This window comes from Taeniopygia guttata, chromosome 15 (assembly GCF_048771995.1).
Source record: "Taeniopygia guttata chromosome 15, bTaeGut7.mat, whole genome shotgun sequence".
Classification (NCBI taxonomy): Eukaryota; Metazoa; Chordata; class Aves; order Passeriformes; family Estrildidae; genus Taeniopygia; species Taeniopygia guttata.
Genome location: NC_133040.1, coordinates 11859448 through 11878946, shown reverse-complemented (window position 1 = coordinate 11878946; position 19499 = coordinate 11859448). Strand labels below are relative to the sequence as shown.

Below are 19499 nucleotides of genomic sequence, written 5' to 3'. Positions count from 1 at the left end.
CAGTTCTCATTTTCACCATCCTTTTTTCACTCCCACACCCCCAGAGTAGCCTTTCCCCTCACTGTCGTGGCTCGTGGGCGTGAGGGAAGAGACTTTGCTCTTGAGAACCATCGTCCCTCTTCACTTTGAGGTGGCAAAGGGCAGCTTCACCAAGACAGCAGGTCACCGTGGCAGTCTTGGCTACCAAGGTGCACAAACCCGCCATATCCCTCATGGCAGCCCTCACACCTCCTGCTCCCTCATGCCTGTTTCTTTGACTCCACAGCTTCCACAACCAAGGAATCGGCCTCCCAATCCCAGCCATTGTGTGGTCAAGGCCAACGTAAACACCATGGAAGAGCATCCCAAATCACAGCACAGCCTCTAGCCAGGAGGAGCAGCATGTGCCAGAGGAACTGCCAGCACGGAGGGGAATGAAGAGTCCAAATTAACCTTCGGGGTTCAGAGAAGCAGCAGTGGTTAAACAGGTCAGGCTGGCTGAAGCCAATATGGTCATTTGTTGCACAATAACCAGTTGAGGCTAATGTTACATTGTCCACAGCACTGGCTGTGTTTTTCTCATCATGTTTTCTCTCTACATAGAGTCTAGACTGTGAGAAATCTGGGGCAAGCCCACTCATATGGCTCAGCTCAGTGGAGCTTTATTCATGGCAAATAGGTTTCCATGGGAAGCTGTTGAAATCCAGCTGGCCTTCTCTTGGTCCGAGTTATTGGCCCAGCACTGAGTGAAATGGGACTGTCTGTTTGTGCTACAAAATGGACAAACACAATGCTTGTTGTGGCAATGAATGAAAATGTGAGTGGTCTGATACTGTACCTAGGGATAAAGGCTTCACACCCAAACCATGAAGATGGTGCAAAGTCCTTGGTGGTTGGGTTGAACTTAAAAGTGCCCCCATTGCATCCTCTTGAGGGAGCAGATCCCATGATGTGTTCATACTAAAGTTGAAAGGGAAGGCTATGGATGCCCAAATCCACCTTTGACTGAAATGAGGGGCCCTCCACAGAGTGACTGAAGCGATTTGTATGCATTGAGCTGTGCAGAGGAATGTCACTGATTTGTAAATGTCAAACAGGCACCGAGCAGCCCACACACAAACCTCAGTGAATTCTTACCTCTGACCCGCCTGTCAGCTCCAGCAGCTGCACAGGCGGATTTAGAGCCCCTTACTGTAAGGGCTCTCATGTCTCACACAGGCTATGGCTGATCTGAAAATGTCAAAGGGGACTGAAGGTCAAAATTTCCATAAATTAGTCCCTGGCTTGCTACCTATCACGTAATAGGATTCTCTGGCCAGTTAACACTGTGAAGTAAGGAATTCAGCCCAGCAGTTCCCCTGCAGCCCAGTTCCCCTGCCCTTCTGAACTGGCTCAAGACCATGTGTGCAAGGGGAAGGAGCGTCTTCAGAGCTGCTTTCCTCCTCGGAGGAAAAAGGACTAGGACAGAGACACTGGGCAGGGGTGAGTGCATTGTCCTTTAATCCTAGAAAGCCCTGTTTTAACTTGGGGAGCAGCCAAAAGGAGACTGATTTTTCTGTTTCTTGTTTTGAGAAAACTACAATCCAATCTTTCCTGGACCCAAATAATGTATATTTCTAAAGGTAGATTTCAGTACAACACGTGTTCAGCTCAGCAGTGGTTGTTACGGTTTAGGAGTTGCTGTGCTCCAAACAGCTGAAGGCACAAAGCACTGCTGAGCATCCCCCAGCACTGGTAGGGATTTGATTTCATTTAGGAATGGCAAAACTGCTGCTGGTTCTGCAAGGCATGTGTGCACACACCTAATGTTGGTATTGTTATTGTGGTTGTTGTTGTTCTGCAGTGCATGTGTGTGTTGTGCTGGTATTGTTGTTATGGTTATGATTAGTAATTTGTTTCAAGTTAGTAGTGGGTTGCTCACCCAAGTTGAAGCTCTCTTGTGTAAAGCACAGGGCAGGCAGGTGGTAAGAAATGCTCCTGTCCTGGTGGTTGTGATAGAAGTGACTCAGACTTTGGTCAGAGTCCTCCTGGAGTGACAGTATCTTGCTCTTGGCCAATGAAAAACAGCCTGGATGGTAACTTAGTGCAGGATTCAGTGTGCAGACACAGGTGTATATATGGTGTGGTAGAATTACGCCTGGTGAAACAGGATTTAAATATTGCACAGTGCCCTGTCAAAGGAGAAAATGAGAACAACAACCAATTTTTCAGCTGAGGCCATGTTGCTTCACTGAAACCCTCCTTAGTTCAGTACTTCTTCATTTGCTGGGAGGAATCACTAGGGACTGGTACATTCCTGTTCTTGGCTTGGGAAAAGGGAAACTGGGCCCTTGTGTGCATGGTGGGACAAGGAGGAAGGAAAAGTCTGGAGGGGAGTTTTCTGAAGCAGCTGAGTAGAGACAAACAGGTGCAAGCACAGTGGTACAAGGGCAGCAGTGTGAAGGCACAGCCTGGGGGAGAGTGGCCTCCACTACCAGCACTGTCTCCAAAGGAAAAACCCTGCCTAGCTGTGAATTTGGGTGCGAAACAACAGCAAATAAGGAGCAGGGAGTCAAGTAGCAGAAAACTAGGGAATATTCCAGCAGGACTGTATCTGTTAAGATTTACTCTCAGGCAGTGGTGCAATCCTGACAACAACAATTAGAGGGCTTTTTGAAACACACATTTCTCAAAGCTTCTCCAACTGTATTTTTCATTGATCTATTTGTTATAAAACACAAAATCCCAGGCTCAATCCTGAAACAGATGGGAGGTCATAAGAGAGGTACTGTGTGGACAGTGGGGGCAGGAACCCAGACAGCCCTCCTGATATGAGCAGCCCTGCTCCTGGATAAAAGCTGGTATCCTTCCTCAAATCCACTGGGATTCAAGTCTCTCCATGCTTTTATGAGTCCTCTGCCTTCTGTTTTCCTAGCTGTTCTCTTAGCTAGATTTGAGTACTTTAGGAATCTGCCGTCCCACAGACATGGCAGAGAGTCAGCATCACGTGCTAAGTTTCCTTCCACTGCTGCCAGGCTTGAAAGACAAATACAGTGAGGGAAGAAAGAGACAGGATATGAACACCTACATCAGGACTTTTTCTGAAGCAGGCTGGGTGGCAAAACAGGAAGAATGCTAGGAATGTCCATTCTGGTTCACTGTTGAACCCAATCCTTGAGAACACCCACAGTGTAACTCCAGTCCCAGTAAGAATGGCTCGGGGCACAGTGGGATGTAACTGTGCTCTCTGGTTCCCTCCAAAGAAGAGCAGCCTTCCCTCTCTGCCATGGGTTCCTGACAACAGTGTTGAAGGTGACCAAAGCAGCAGCATCACTGAAGGGAATATGACAACAGAAGAGGACTCAGGTCTGTCAGACCCAGACCACCCTTGCCTGGCACACTGCAAGTTGTTCACCTCAGCCCAAAATGATTCCAAGCATGAGGGCGGCAAACCACTGCTCACTGCACAAGTCCAGATGTGATACAAAGAGCAGGAAGCACATCCATAGTACTGGACCTGGAAACCACATGCCAATAATGATTAATTTTGCAGCGTGGCAGAGTTCAAATCAAAGGAACCTTTCTGCCTGAAAAGCAGAGGCTGTTTATCAAGAGATAAAATCACCTCCTGATAGGTCTACTCATTTTTAGGCAGCCCCTACATCAGAAGTTTTTTGCAACCCGAACTCCCAAGTCTTGGCTGTCTGCTGCAGTGAAGGCCACAGCCCCCTCAAGTGATGGCTGCACCTGCTCTGGCCCTGTTACCCTCACCAGACAAACAGCCCTCCTAGCAGTGACTTGGAACAAACTGTCTGGCAGGAAATGGGAATGAAAAGCACAAGATTCTCCTTTCCTGGGGTCAGGAGTGCCTGTTCTTGGCAATAAATCAAAGGAAGCAAATTTCCTTTGAATAGCCTGGACTTGAAAAAAGACGGTCCATCTCCCAGACAGGGCAGTAGACTTTGTGATTGCAGGAAAGAAGGATGATCTTTGAAGAACATGCACAGGGTTGCATGAGAATGTTGCCTTTTCATATTTGACTGCAGTTTGTAGATTTGTGCCACAATCCAGACAAAAAACCCCAGCTGAACACTGCATTACAGAATGAGCAAAGGATCTGGAGCACAGAAAAATGAATAAGACTTCTGCTGACCCTGCTTGCCTTTGAGTACGGTGCCACATGATGAGTATTCAATTGCCTGTGGTGTCCAGTCAGGTATTGTTACACACCTGAATCAGAACACACCTCCCTGCCTTACTGCCCCAGAGAAGGAGCTGCCTGCTATCCTGTGAAATTTCCTCTGCTTGTCTGTCAGGGCTGCTGTGCTGTAATCTTGGAGGATAATCAACAGCGAAACCATTCATAAATCACAGCAAACAGAAAAGACGCCGATAGGGTCTTAAATTTCAAGCCTGTGAAGCCATCATTTCAACAATGACAGTCAAAGGGGAGATTAAGAATTCTTTTACATGGAAAAGTTTTTCTTGGAAGAGCAAGCCTCTCGTTGGTTGCCTGTAACTACAGTCATGTGGATTTGATTTTTACATGGCCCTTCTGCCCACTTGCAGGGAATGCTGTGCAGCCCCAATGGGCCTGTTCTCACACCAAACTGGCCTGAGGAGGGACAGCGGCAGGATTGGAATAAAGCAGCAGAAATGAAGGACTAAGGATTGCCCAGTGCTAGCAGAGGCCAAATGGGCTGCCTGTTTGGGAGGCAGTGGCAAGATGTTCCAGACCCCTCTTGGCTCAAGTCCACCATGCCTCTGGGCCCAGCTGCAGAATGGGACTAAGACTGGTGCCTTGTTTTATGGTGCAAGTAAAGTATTTGGAGATTAACTGTACTTGCACCTCATGGTGTTTAAAGGTGTGAGGGTATTGTGAAGTCTGCTGCCAAAAAGGGAATGCAGGGCTGGATTAACACCCCACCTGGAGGGCAGGTGATTTCTTTCTGTTCCAAATGGAGCCTTGTCTTGCCCTGTTCATTTGGACCAAGTGCTGTGCTAGGAAGAAAGGAGGGAGAATACACAGTTCTTGCCTTCCCTGCCTTGGATGTTGACCAGTAGTAAGAGCCTGAAGAAGATGTAAGGGGAGCAGAGGAAGAAACACTAAGTGGTGGAATACAGTCTGCATGCACCTACTGTGCTTCCTTCAGATAATCTTCCATTCAGAGTGGAAACAAAGGCTCTCTGCTGCTTTTTTACTCTCCCTGATTTCTAGACATACACTGTGCTTCCTACTTCTGCTTTTCTAGCCTGCTTGCTCGTGACAAGCAAGGGAAAATATCACAGTGGGAAGGCTGCTTCTGTTCTAAGCATGATTAAAGAAGAAGAGCACACCAAAAGGTACTCTGAAGAATTAAAAACTTTGAAAAAGTAAGTATCTCATAGCTTAAGATTTTCTGGATTTATTTTTTAAATGGAAGAAGCATGAATAACTGAGGATAACTCTCCCCAAGAAAATAAAACACATCTTTTTTTCTCCAGATTTTTCTTGTAAGCAATCATTTAAAACATAGGACCAGAGCAGAGATGTAAAGGCTCGCTGAACAGCTTAGAGATGAAATTCTTGACTCAACAAATAGGTGTCATTGTAAGAACTCTTACAGTTTGTATTCTTGGCTAGCCTGATGTGATAGTGTTGTGTCTCTTTGATTTATGACACATTATTCCCTCCTGTAATGTCTAACAGTCAACGGCACATTTCTTCTCCAGCTATCCACCCCATTTAGCACATTTATAAAGCTTGGAAGGACAACAACAGCTCTCAAATTGCCTGTTGGGATGGGGCACGTTGAAAACGGCATGATGCAGTGATGGACAATGGGGGAGATGTTCTCTTAGCTCTATTTCCTCCTGCTCTAAATCAGGTATGACATGAAAGAAATTGTTTGGCACCATATGGTGACCTGAGGATTGGAAGGCCATCTTCTTCCAAGAGCAGTAGCTGTCAACCTGTCACTTGTGGAAGAAAACCAAGAAAAGCAATTCTAGTCAGCTTAAATTCACTGTAGAGGAGCTGCGTCGCTGCTGAGAGTCCACAAATGGGGGGGAAAGTCAGAACTCACCGTCCTAACTTTTCAGGTTAAAAGTCTTTGGTTCCCGTGTCTAAACTAATACCCCACTGAAAACCAACCTGAGCATCTCTCCTAGTGAGTGGGAGCTGAGAATGGAGCCTTCCTGAAGGATGTCAGTCCACAGATGCTGCAACTCAGTAAATTCGTTGTTGGAGGTCATTTGCTGAAGAGTCTCCTACTTGTTTATCCTCATCAGTAGGCTCTTAGCAGATCCATCACAGACAGCTCTTCTCTGGGGCTGTCTAGGGGTGAGCCTGTATCACTGGAATCCACTCAGCCTTTTCTGATTTCCGTAATCAGAGGCAGAGAGAGCCTGACCTCTGTGTGGTGCTCAGAGGGACTGACCTGGTACCTCTCAGTTCTGCCCGTGCTGTATCCAGCTGCTCAACAGATGGGGCTGAGCCAAACTCCCCAGGGTGGGATTCAGGCTTGGGCAGGCTGGGCAGTCAAAGCTCTCAGCATTCACTGAATTGCCATCAAGGTTTCAGCATTGGTGGATGGCCAAGTGTGGTCACCTGTCCCCTGGCAGCTGGGCTGAGACCACTGGAGTCATCAGCTAAATTACCTTGAATTGATGACCTGCAGACTTAAAGCTCTGCAACACAGTTCCCGTTATGCACCCAGCTCCCATTTCCTTTTGTATTTCTCTCATAGAAAAGTAACAGGAAAAGCTATTACTGGCTTTATGAAATGTAAGTTCATACAGTGTTTCCTATAAGGCTTCAAGCAACTCCTTGTTAAAGCAGATAAGTTAATCTGTCTTTTGATTCAGGTCACAGTACGTTTTCAGCTTTAAATCACCACAGTACAGTAACTAATGGCATTTGCCATAGGAATGATGTTGAAAAAACAAGGAATCTGGGCAATTACTAGATGTATATTCCTGGTGAAAACAACCCACATAAAGACAGTGTCAGGGAAAAGGATGATTGATCATCTGGATTTTGCTCCCTTGTGTTTTCCTGCCCACTTTCTGCACAGTGTACTATTAACTGTTGCACAATTATCCTAATGAAACCTGCCAGCAGACTTTGCCACGTGAGGAACTTGGGCACTGTCAGGAGGGGCTCAGCAGGGCTTTTTATCCATGCAGGCTGAAACTGCACAGCCAGAGCAGTACAGTCCCTCCAGGCATTCAACTTTCAAAAATACTAAAGTAAGAGTTTTACCAGAGTTGGGTTTTTTTCCACTTTGAATTCTTGATTGAATGATGTATGTTCCAGTCTTGTCTCAGAGCTCATTAAAGTCAATGTAAAGACTTTTGGTGACTTTAATTTGCAGTGGTCTGAACCCTAAAGCTGATCAAAACTCTCACCAAACTGTAAATATGGAGGTGTTCTGTTTGCATTGTAGATATAATATTTGGCTACAAGGCAGGGATGCTTGGAACTGTTTTCTCTATGCTCTCTGTTTGTCTTTCAGATGCCTGGTAGTTTTATTGGATTGTTTTTAATGATAGCTTTTTATAAGGTTAGAAAAAATGGCCAGTTTCAATCTCAATATAAAACAGAAGCAACTGACAGCTCCTGAAGTCAATGAGTGAAACTTGGCTTCTCTTAGAGTAGGTGTCGCTTTCTTCAGCTGTTGGCCACTGGTGTGAGAGAGTTTGTTCTCATGGTACATCTACTCCACCCACATGCCACAGCCCCATGGAAAAAGTTCTAATGCTGAACCTGCACTGTGGATTTTGCAGTGTGCAGGACCAGTCCATGAAGCAATGGAAAGCAAAGAAAATCAATGTACAGTAGAAAAAATGTGCTATACAGAGAGATTTTATTTCAAGCCTGTTCAAGGAAAAAAAAAAACAGGGACAAACCCAAAGCTTTGCTGAACTGTATTGTTCTGAACTGCCTTTGGAAAGGTGTGTCACTTGTTCTCTAGACTGCCACAACACCCTGGGATGCTGTAAAAATAGCTGGCAGTGCCTGACTGACAGGCAGGAGACGTGTGACCCTAAATTATGGTGTTTTCCTTTTCATGATGAAATGAATGCTGCCTTAGACAGAGGCTGAAATACATCTGTTTGCGGTGGGAGTGCCATTTTAGGCCCGTTTCTTTTTGAAACTGGGGTTGGAATTGCCAGGGATCAGCAGAGCTATGGGCTCACAAAGAGGGCACTGTCTTTGAGGAATCTTTACATAAGCCCTGCACAACCAAGGCAACAGGAGTTTGCACAGCTGCTGCTGGAAGCAAACATGTACTTTTAGCTGACCTGGGCTGATGACTTTGGGTGTTAAATCTGACGCTTTCCAGATGTACAGACCTCTCCTGCCACAGTCCCCGAACATTCAGCCCCCAGGAAAAAACGAAAATAATAACAATAATAATAGCAATAGTAAAAAGGCACTTATAAATACCACACTGTAGTGTATATTCCAGACCTGATATAGGTCAGGTCGCATGGTCCAGTTCAAAGGTGAGTGGCATTATCTTCTGTAAGAGCTGTGTTTTGGACTACACTTGGTTCAGAGCTAATTAGTGCTGCATCTGTCTTGCATCTCATTTCTGCTCAAGCACCTTGTTCAGAAAAGGTGGTTATATATTTGGGAATGTTGGGAATTGGCAAATATCTGTCTATGAGTATAAGACCTCAGGGAATAGCCCTGAATCTGTGCTGAGCCTGGAAGCATTCACAGGACAAAGGCCAAATAATCAGAAAACTACATTTTGTGCTTCATGGTAAAACAAAACTGTGCACATGAAGGGACAGATTTACAAGTGAGGATGGGATGGGATGGGATGGTTGTGAAACATTGTCACTGGACAAGTGACAAGAAATGGACTGGCTGCTCCCCCACCCCATGTCTTGACTCTGTGTGTGCTGCTACAGGTTGTGAGTTGTGCTGTGGAAGTCACTGCTGACTGCACAGCAGGCTCTGGGTTGACATTGTTCACTTGATTCTCAGAAGGAAGTGGAACCTCATCCTTGCTCCAGACCCAGCATAAATTGCTTTCCTCCCTAGACTGGTTATTTTTACCATTAATTCCTGCCCTCGTGCATCCCTGCAGCCTTTGGATGTTCTCAGGGAGGGTGATTAAAGGGCGTGGGGTGCTAGAAGAGGATCGTTTATTTTATTCCATTTTATTTAGGTGTGGTATTTATAAAGGCTTTAAAATTGGCAGTGAGAGAAAGGCACATATTCTTCTGAACTGGAGACTGCCCCAAAACAGACAGCTGGAGCCCAGCCTCTCCTTATTTCCCCTGCCAGTTCCCTCAAGCATGACCTGGTTTGAGGACCACCTGCAGTGAGATCAAAGGTGATTTTTCCTGTGCTTGCTCCACATGCCACTTCACTTTCACACCACCTGTCAGCTGGGTGGCAAGTGAGACAGGAATGAATTCTGGCCTCCCTTACATGAACCATGAACATCTCCAGGAAAGACAACGACGCAGTGAAGGAATTAGATCTGAGAGAGCCTACAAAGCCCTAGAGATGTGTTCTTGCCATGATGAGCTGAGGCACACAGGGAAATGGTTATTCAAAACTCTCTCTCATCAGCTGGGGATTCTTTAATCTCTCCTCCCTGGTGCATTGCATGTCATCCTGTGAAAGGATCCTGGAAACACAAAGACATACAGTTGCAGAGAGAGAGTATGGCTGTCTGGTGCTCATTTCTGCAGGACTTTTCAGCTACAGAGCAGTAAGCTTCTCACATCTTCCTTCCTCACCTTTCTTGCTTTCTTAATAACAGCAGTGCAGTGAAAGGAGGTTTGCTCTCTTGAAACCTTTGTTTTTCTCTCTGGCTGTAAAGAAACACCAATGTTTCCAAATTTTTCATGGAATAAATCTTCAAAACGTCTTGCTTTGCAGACAGAAATAAGTTCTACTCCAACATTTTTTGATCAAAAGTTCTGGTATGCTTCAAATTGATTTCACTTTAGTTTGTTCAATTAACCCTAAAAGCTTCTCTTTAACTCCACTCAATGCTGAACATCAGCCTTGAATTGTATTTCCTTCTAGCAGCTCTTTGCAGTAACTTAATACCTGCATTTTTCAGGGAACAATGTGTAGCTGCTGTCATGTCTCACAGACCTTAAGAGTCTCTGCACCATGGCAGATGGAGTCCTCAAGGAAACAGACTGCAGAAAAGATGAGACATCTAAACCACAGCCCACTGAGACCGTGTACTTATAGGAAAATGAGGTTTTAATGGTTTATTGAACACATTCAAACCAAAACATAGTTTCTGATTTTGTTCCAACTGGCCCTGAATGTTTTTCTTGACTTTTCTTAATTGCAAAAAAGGGGGATGTTTTTATTTCTCTATTGTGAAAGGAAAGAAGGTTCAAAATCGGATATTTTTCTCCCTGAAAATTTCAATTTTGTAAAAACTGCCTCTTTACTGGGCAGCCTTCCCAAAGGGAATCCCCAGCCAGCCCCAGTGCTAATATCAGTGCACAGTGTTTGGAGCTGATCCAAAGGTCATTCACACCATTAGACATTTTTATCGTGGACTTGAATAAACTTTGGACCAGGCTCTTTTGGCAAGAGCATGCACAGTCTGGAAACCTAAAAATAAATCCTGATTTGGAGCCATCCACAGCTTTTCAATCACCATGATGGTACATAGGTATGAGCTTGTCAGAGAGGCGATGAGGTGATTTGGTCTCCTCTCTGGCCGGAGAATCTTCAGCTGTTTGTTGACATAAACAACAAAAAGGGAGAAGATGGTGCTCCACAGGCTCAACATTAAGACCTCTTGTTTTTCCTGTGAAGCATCAACCCTGGAAGGTTGAGATAGAAGGTGGTGTCTCAAGGGAAGATCTGATTTTCTCTTCAAGAAGATTTTCAGCAGTAATAACTACTGGAATATGTAAGACTGTCATCCTCAGTCCTAGGAAATGGAGAGGGCCCTCCATGATGCAATTTGTCTGCAGCAGTAGTTTTGGGAGCCAGCAAAAGGGGCTGTGCCAGAAGGGAAGAAAAACTGGAAAACTGGTCAAAGCACACAGAATTTACATTTTCCTTGTTAGTCTCTTGTCCATTTCTGAGATGTTCACAAGAATCCAGGGTGAGAAGAAAACCCTTGGTACCAATGAATCTCTATCCTGCCATTCACCATTGCTGTGTGCCGTGAAGGGATCACTCTGGAATTCTGACAGGGAATATCATGCTGTAATTACCATGTCTAAACCCTTTCACCTGGAGTTCACTCCAGCTCTCTACAGTGACCTGAGTCAGATCTGTGTGTGGAAAAAGCAAGTGTTTCCGGCATCTCAATTTTATTTCTACTGGCACAAGCGTTTCTTTGTGTCTGGTACTGGTTGCTGGCTGAACTGAACTGCTGAACCCTTGGCTGAACACACAGAACTGGTCACTTACTGAGGTTGTACAAGTGGCCACATGAGGGAGGAAGATGGAGAAAGTCAGAAGCTCTTAGTCAGGTGGCAGTGGGGTTGTTGTGCCTACAGACTGTGGTGGATGTCAGTCCTAATTCCCAGTGCTAGTGACAGCATCCTGCTGGAGCAATGCTGCTGGCTGTGGTCAAGCCATCAGGAAGTCCATCCAAAGGGCTCCATTTCAACTAGTTGGTCCATTTCCTTCCTATATATCTTTTTCTATCCATCTGGGTATCAGATACTTTGTTTTCTGTCCACAACAGGAAGGAGTTTGCCCTTTCCATGAGGTTTATAGCCACCACTCTTCTGTGGGTCCTTCATAACTGGTTGCTGTGATTCTCCTGATTTCCAAGACAGCTCTCTCAGCTGCAGCAGTCCCTGTTTAAGGGTGTTAAGTTGTGGCAGTAATAATGCTGGCCCTGGTGAGAATACAAATGTGTAGTTTGTTGATCCTGGCCTGCAGAGCAGTACTACTGCCTGGCAACTACACCACAAGAGCTGGCAGGCAGACTGATTTCCAGCTCACTGCTCTGAAAGGGGAAAGGGTGTTTTCAAATTTCTTCTTTCCCTTCGCCTGCTCCAAGTCAGATCCTGCCAGGAAGCTTTGGAGAGAAGCTCTGGTGTTCATCTGCACCTCCCAGGCTGAGTAGGATGGCCAGGCTCTTTCTCCAGGACTTGGATACCCAGCACAATTTACTGGGTCTCAGCAGTGGGTGGGGGTCACTGGAGGTTCAGTGTGAGCAGCATGTGGGGCAGTGAAGAACTGACGTCCTGACAGAGTATGGTTTTGGGGGACTCCTGCCAGAAGTGGGGATCACTTCTCATCATCTACTGGTGAAACAGGGTAATTCTGAAAGCAGAACCAGGTTCCAGATGCTCGTGTGGTCATACTTTGCAGGGAGCATCACACGCTGGGTACCCATCACTGAAGAACTGAAGCACTCAGCAAAAATGCTTGGCTGAATCAGCATGTGCTTAGATGTCCTGTGGATTACTGTGAATTACCCTGCTGAAGGACATCAGGGACACATTCTGGACTGGCAGCATGTCACACCTCCACTCTGCGTTGCCCAAGGATGTGAATTCGATACCTCAAGAGGGAAAGATGCATATTTCTTTTCTGTACCACTAATATTTTCTGAATCTACAGTGTTCCATCCAAGTCCTCTGGGGCACCCAGGGACACCTTGCATTCAGTTATTCTAAGGTTCCATTTTGTATCTGGTTTAATGGGACTGTCCTGTATGACAGGGAGAAGCAGAAACTGTAGAGAAATGGAGCTTATGAGCCGTGCCTGTCGTTGGCACTTGGCCACCACCTCCTCTACAGGGAAACCTGCAAACCCTTTTTGGGAACAGCATTTTGTCCTAAGCACAATCATGTGCTCACTTCATAGAGCACTTAAATGTGTGTGTGTGTGTTAGGGGCCAGCTTTTCATTGAAGCTTGGTCCCATTTCAGTCTCTCTTCCTGAATGTTCACTGTTCAGAGGCCTGAGCTAAATACGAGTGAAAATGTGCCAGGGGGCTTCGCTGGGGCTGCTCACCAGCAGAACAACGATGCCAGCAAATTAGGGAGAAAACAAGCACCACCTGATTTGTTCTTGCCCAAGGGCAACACTCATTTATGCATCCTGTTTGCTCCATATAACATGGGTACACATATGTTACCATGTCCAACCAGCTACAAAAATGCTGTGTTGGGAGCTTTGGGAGGCCTGGCATTATCTTTTCTCAGGGTGTCAGTGAAATGTTTACATCCATGAGGCACAGTGTGAATTAGACATTGCTCCATAGCTGAGCTTTCTGATTTAGTTTGGGATGGGGCAAATGCAGAGCACAGAACAGCCCTCATGCAGATGTTACTTCTTTCAAATGTTTAAATTATCTGCAGGGCTCCATAAGGAAGCAAAGCCCCAGTCCAGTGGAGTTAAGGTGACACTGCTTCCTATCTGCCCAGGGATCATTTTTTAAGTGCACTCTCATGGTCTATGAATTTTAGGTAGTTTTTTCTTTAGTTTACCTTTTACAGCAATATCATCTCCAGCCTTGACACTTTGCAGTATCAAATTTACCTGTCAGTATGAAATTTATCTGCCAGTGTTTGTGAAGATGATAAAAAAGCCTCTGCTCCTTATAGCAGCACCATGAGTTTGGTTTGGAACTGGGTTGGGATGGGACGTCAGTTTGCACAAAATACACCCAGGAACACTTCACCTGCCCTCGGGGTGAAAGGCAGCAGCTGTTCCATGCTTCACATAAATAGTGATAGAAGAATGTATGGCTGAAACTTCAGAGGGGAATCTATGTTGGCAAAAGTTAATTGCCCTGTTTGCAAATGATCTAAACAGAAAGGTTAATGCCCAGGGATTGTACAGGCACAACCTTGATTTTCCATCTGCTTTGATGTCTCAATTAGTAGAACTCAGGGCAAGGGCAAGGGGGAGCAACTCCTTGGATGTTTCCAGCTTTTCTTAGGGGGGAAGAAAAAAAAGGTTTATTTATTAGAATAGGCAAGTCACAATTTAACTGGGAGATTGTTAAAGGAATTCAGAGCCTGTGGGATTTATGACAAGGTGATGAAAGAGGAACTCTGATAGTTACTCAATAAGCTTCTTTTTCCAAGAACATAACGTTTAAAAAAAAATAAATTTAAAAATGAAGATTTTTTTTTTTTTTTATGAATGGGTTCTTGTGGTGTGCAGGCTGCTAACACTATCAACATTGTTTCTGGGGAACTCCAGGCATCTAATCAATCTTCATTCTGTAAGAAAACGTTCCAAATTATACGAAAACCACATGGCTTCTCCTGTTTGTAGGGAAAAACCTGACCTGACCCCATCTGTGCTCCAGGATGGCTGAGTTCCCACCTTAGGACTAATTCCAGCAAGAGCTGTGATCCATTTTCATTGTCCTAGCACACAGAAGAAGGCACTTTGTGTAAAGACACAGCTTTCCTCAGGATCCCAGCGAGGGAGTTGTTCCAAGGAACGTGTGGAGGGAAGGATGGGACTGGGATCATTACCATGGACATCCAGGCCATTCCAGGCCGTTTGTGTCTTTCTAATTATCTGCTGAGCCTCCTTGCTGCCAGATCATTCCCACAGCTTCCATTCCTGTGTCAGATGCTGGCTGCACAGGGAGCAGCCTCCTTCAGACAACATCCTTCCATTTGACCTTTCTACACACACACATCATGCCACAGGCATTGTGGGTGTAAAATAAATATTTGTTATGTGGGTATCTATAAAAATGCAAGTTCACAAAGCAAAATGCATTTTTTTTTCCTTTGAAGAAAAGGGACTTCTGCTGAAAAGATGTTATCCTTTGAATACTAGTAGTTTGTCTCATAAATTATCCTGCTGTTTCTTCAAGATCTCGTGCAGAAGTGTTGTGCATTCTGGTCACTAGTTTCAAAGCCTGGTTCAAACCAAAGCAAACTGCAACAAGTCATCTCTGGAAAGTGACTGAGCTGTGAATAGCTCTGGAGATCAAAGGAAAGGAGCTACTGACAAGACAAATGAGTTGGTTCTTTAGACATAGGCTGCAGCTACAGGGCTTGCTTCCAGTTTCCATACTTCAGCAAACATAGGAGACAATTTTATATTCTACATCTTGGCTTATAAGAACGGGGAGCAATGTGTAAATAAAATTAAAGGCAACGTGATGTAGCAGAGCACTGGACTGGGATCTCAGGTGGTTGGACTTGCTGGGTCATGGGAACCTCTCTGCTTCATTTTTCCAGAGGACATCCTGCTGTTTTGCAGCAGATTTTGGCAGAGAGCAGGATTCATTAATATATTAAAATAATCCTTCACATAAGAAAATCTTTTTCATGCATCCTATTCAGTTGCTTATAGCATAAACTGCCATAACAATAACTGAAATATGTCTTTGTGTATTTTCCTTCTTCTACTGCTGCTGTCCCTGCCCTGATTAGCCACACCTGAGGTGGTCATTAGCCCTGAGGGCATCAGTGGTCCCTAATGGCCCTGAGGAGCCTCACCTGGAGCCTCCACCCAAGGGGTGGGTCCTTGAATCCAGTTCAGCTCAGTCCTGAGGCTCTTCCCTCTCTCCAAGCAGTGCTCTAGGGATGTCTGCTCATGGACTTTGTTGATGTGGTCCCTAAATTGTTCCCTCTTCTTGCCTTGACCCTGCTTGGTGCCGACTGGGCTGTGTCTGACCTGCCCTGCATTCCCAGGCTGTGCTGTGGATTCAGCTGGAGCTGGCTGCCACCTCCCCTGCTCTGCTCACTGCTCTCAGGTATGTTGGGACTGGGGCTGCTTGGCACAGGCCTGGCACTGCTGGCCTTGGTACTCTGCTTGGGGTTTGGCTCCCTCTCCTGAAAGGAGCAGCAGGCTTTTGACAAGCCCTCATGCAGAAGATGCCCAGTTAGCAAAGGAACTGTGGTGAATAATTGTAGTCTTTCAGGTCACAGCACTCTCGGGCTTTACTGGCTTTCCTGGCCAGATCTGCTTCAGGCTCTGCCTGTTTCAGGGCTGGCTCTTTCTTCCCTCTATCTGTGAGGAGCAGCAGGTGTCTGGAGAAGTCTGGCAGAGCTGATGCTTCATGGGTTGGTGACACATTACTGAGTTCATCAGGCTGCTGCAGCTGACTCAGGTTACCTGCCCTTTGCAGCCCATCTAGAGGCCACAAGGCTAAAGACCTTTCTTTTAGCATTAAGTAAATAAAATTAAACCATACAAGCAGCTATAGCTGTATGGAGCTGCTTCTTGTGTGTATATCTAAGTCACATCTGAATTGTTAGATAAGGTATCCATAATGTCACCCTCCTGCCTCAGCCTGGCAGTGCCAAAGGCTCCCTGGACCTGGCAGCACAAATGTCCCCACCTGTGCCTTGGCTCTGCGTGGCCTCACGTGCACACAGGGTTAGCTAGCGAGTAGCTCCAGGGTCTGGTGCAAGGCTCTTTATTCCCACAAAAAAAGGGAGAAAGAAAATAAGTCCTCTGAGGTGAACCTGGCCTGTACAAATGTTTTCCTACTTGAATGTTTTCTGAAATATAAAACACCTGCCATCTGGGTAAATACACCTCAAGGAGAAAGGGGTAGTGTCTGGGGCAGGTAAGCCTGCCTGGACCTTCTCAAACATATTTGGAAAAACACAGTCAACTGGAAAATCCTAAATATTGGTGCTTCAGCACTGCTGCACTGGTCTTTGTTGCCCAGAAAGTTTTGTGACCAAACCAAAATATTAAATCATATGTACAGGCTTAGAAATCTCTCAGTGGACCAGTCTGTCTTATCAGTGGCAGAAACAAATGCCAAGGCCATTATCTGAATGCTGTGCTGAAAGTAACGTGGTCTAGGTGAGGGATGGAGAAAAACTTTACTATATCCTGACATCTCTCTGGCCTTGCACCAGGTTTACTCTGCTCCTGACAATCAGCTTATATTTTTTTCTGGAGCCACCAAAGGCTCTGGCATTCAATGTGCTGCACAGCAACCCTCAAAATGTACAAAGCAAAGGTGGGACAGGGAATGGTGAAGGCATTGTGGTTTAGATGCAAAAACAGTGACACACATCCCCTCATGACTGTTCCTGAGCCATGTGAGCAAATGGCTTGTCCTAGGTCAAAACTGGGGCAGGGTGAGGCTAGATTGCCTGACTGCTGCTTTTTTACTTTCCACCGTACAGGCTGTGAAAAAACACTATGATATTATTTATCCAGGAGACCAAGGCTGCTCTGACAGCCAGACTGGTTCCCTGAATGAGGAGAAAAAAAAAGGTGTATTTTTGAACCCTTTCTGTGGAACATACATGTCCTTGCTCTCTCCTTCTTAAATATCATCAAGGAAAACTGAGAAAATTCAGCAAGAAATGTATTTTGAGCTTTCCTTGTCTACCTTCAGTGTGTTTTTGTTTCTTTCCAAAACAGTTAGATTTCCAGACAAAAAGGACTGGGACTTTGCTTTGAGTTTCTTGGCTCTTCTTAGTTCATGTTTCCCTGGCCATTCCTTCATTCAAATAGAGGCTTTTGTACGTAGTATATGAAGTTGAACCGAGGGCAAATATTATTACAGTCTCATGTTCTAAACTGACACCAACCAAGCCTCCCTCTGCAGGGCTCCAGCAGGATTTCATGTCAAGTTGTTCCCCTGCTCCAAAGGTCTGCCTGTGCCCTTCTTCAGCACAGTCATCTGAGTGCTTTGGCTCTGCAGGGCAGGACTGAGAGCAGAGAACACTCCCTGCCCAGCTCAGACTGGCTTACACAGCTGAAATCCAGGTGCTTTGTCTGGGGAAGGCGAGTGCTGAGACTTTCAGTGGCCTTCAGAGTCAGAAGAGGAAAAGCAGCAGTTAGATCTGGATTCTCACTATGGACAGGGTGCACAGAGTTCAGAAATTAAAGTGATTTGAAGGAAAGGCACTCCTCCAGGGACAGGGTGGGAAAAAAATAACTGGAGGATAACATTCAAGACCAGCCTTGAAGCTGCTAATAGTTTCTTCATTATCTCTCCCTACTTTCATCTGACTCTTTTACTATTTTGCCTTTTCTTGATGCCTTCCTCTTTCAGCTATTCCACTAATTACTTCCTTGCTTAACTTTGAAGCCCTGCATGGCTGTTACTTATTTTCCCTTTTAGCTGGTTGATTGTTTTCATCCTTCATTCTCCTCTTTAGCAGCAGCAAAAAGATGGCAAGCAGAAGAGGTGTGGGTAGAGGAGGCTAAGCTAGTAAGGAAACAAGCCCTATCCCTTTGAGGAGACATCTGGATGTGAGGAGACTGGATCTAGTCAAATATTCCTGCAGTAGCAACAGTTGTATACCTGAGGAAACTGGCCTGAGACATGCTGTCGCTGTGGAGTGGAGTACTTTGTTGTAAGAAATTTTTGGTGAGTGCTTTGGGGTTATGTTTTTCCCACTTAAGCTTTTGGAACTGGGATTTAACAGAAGTTACAGGTACTAGTAAAGTCCTAAAATGTACTGAAGTGCTGGATTTGATACTGGGAGAGAGAATTCTGTATGGCTGCCCCTGGGCTTCAGGAAAAAGGCACAAATGAGCATTATCACCCAACAACTGCAATATCCATCCAACTGCTCACCCTGCCCTGGTCTTTTCTGTCCCTGTCAATGTTCTTGTTGACCCAAATCTTCCTCTGCTTTGGAGTTTGTTGTTCAAATGCAGCCTTCCCCTGCCTCTCTGATGGGACCTACCTACAGATATACCTGAGTGTGGGTCTGGCTCTCCTTGGGAGTTGGTCCTTCTTGATGTGACTGCTGTCACCTGGGAGCTGTTTTGGCAGGGCTTCTTTAATCTTGTGCACCTTGGAAAGTATCCAGACTGTCTTTTTCTGCCCCCTTGCAGACTCACAGCTAATGTGCACATTGCTTTAATTTGTTCTTTAAATGAAACCCAATTATACCTGTAGGTGCCTGGCTGTTAAGGCAGTAATTTACTTCATGGTAGCTTAGTGTGTTTTTTAAATGCCTGGTTTGCTGTGGGGTGTCTGTTCATTGCAAGGCTGTGCAAACCTGTAAAACAGCACTGGAAAGAATTTCTTAAGGGGAATAAAAGAGGCTCAAGGTGAACCATGCTTCTTCTGTTTACCCATAGGGCCATAAAAGAACTAAAGTGTTGGTGCTGCTTTACGAACTTTCCAAATTTGTGCACTCTCTCATCGTTGGTTTGTGTATTTGTTAAGGATTTGGAGAGGGAGAGGGACATTGCCTTCTCCCTGTATTCTCTACATGGTACCAGTGTGGATTGTGTGAGGTGGGATGAGCTTCAAGTCTCAAAGCATCTCTAATCTCAAAACATCTCTAATCTCAAAGCATCTTTTCCAGCCTCTGCACTGACATTGCATTTTTCCATGTCCTGTGCCTCATCTTGCACCTGATTTGGGCTGACTCTGCTCACATAAACTAAATTCCCTGGTAGAGACTGGTTATATAAATCTCAGGAATTTTTCTGAATTACCTGAAGAACCCCCCCCAAAAAAAACCCAGAAGCCAAATTATTCAGGTCATACATGTTGGCTGCTGACCCGTGTAGTCACTAGAAGGGGTGATATTCAGATGCTTTTTGGCTCTCCTTTGCCCAAGTTTGTTGTCGCTTCTCTGCTCCTCCAGAGCTGAAGGCAGCAAAGATGGACACTCCAGATGGAGGCC

General features: G+C 45.4%; 1 long non-coding RNA gene across 1 annotated transcript in view; it reads left to right on the top strand.

Annotated features, from left to right (window-relative positions):
• Window positions 1–271: 271 nt before the first annotated feature.
• The window catches only part of LOC121470760 (uncharacterized), an 89457-nt gene continuing 70229 nt past the window's right edge, over window positions 272–19499 (top strand). Inside the window, exon 1 of the long non-coding RNA XR_005981964.2 lies at window positions 272–467. This is a non-coding gene — a long non-coding RNA (uncharacterized lncRNA). The remainder of the gene's footprint in view (window positions 468–19499) is intronic.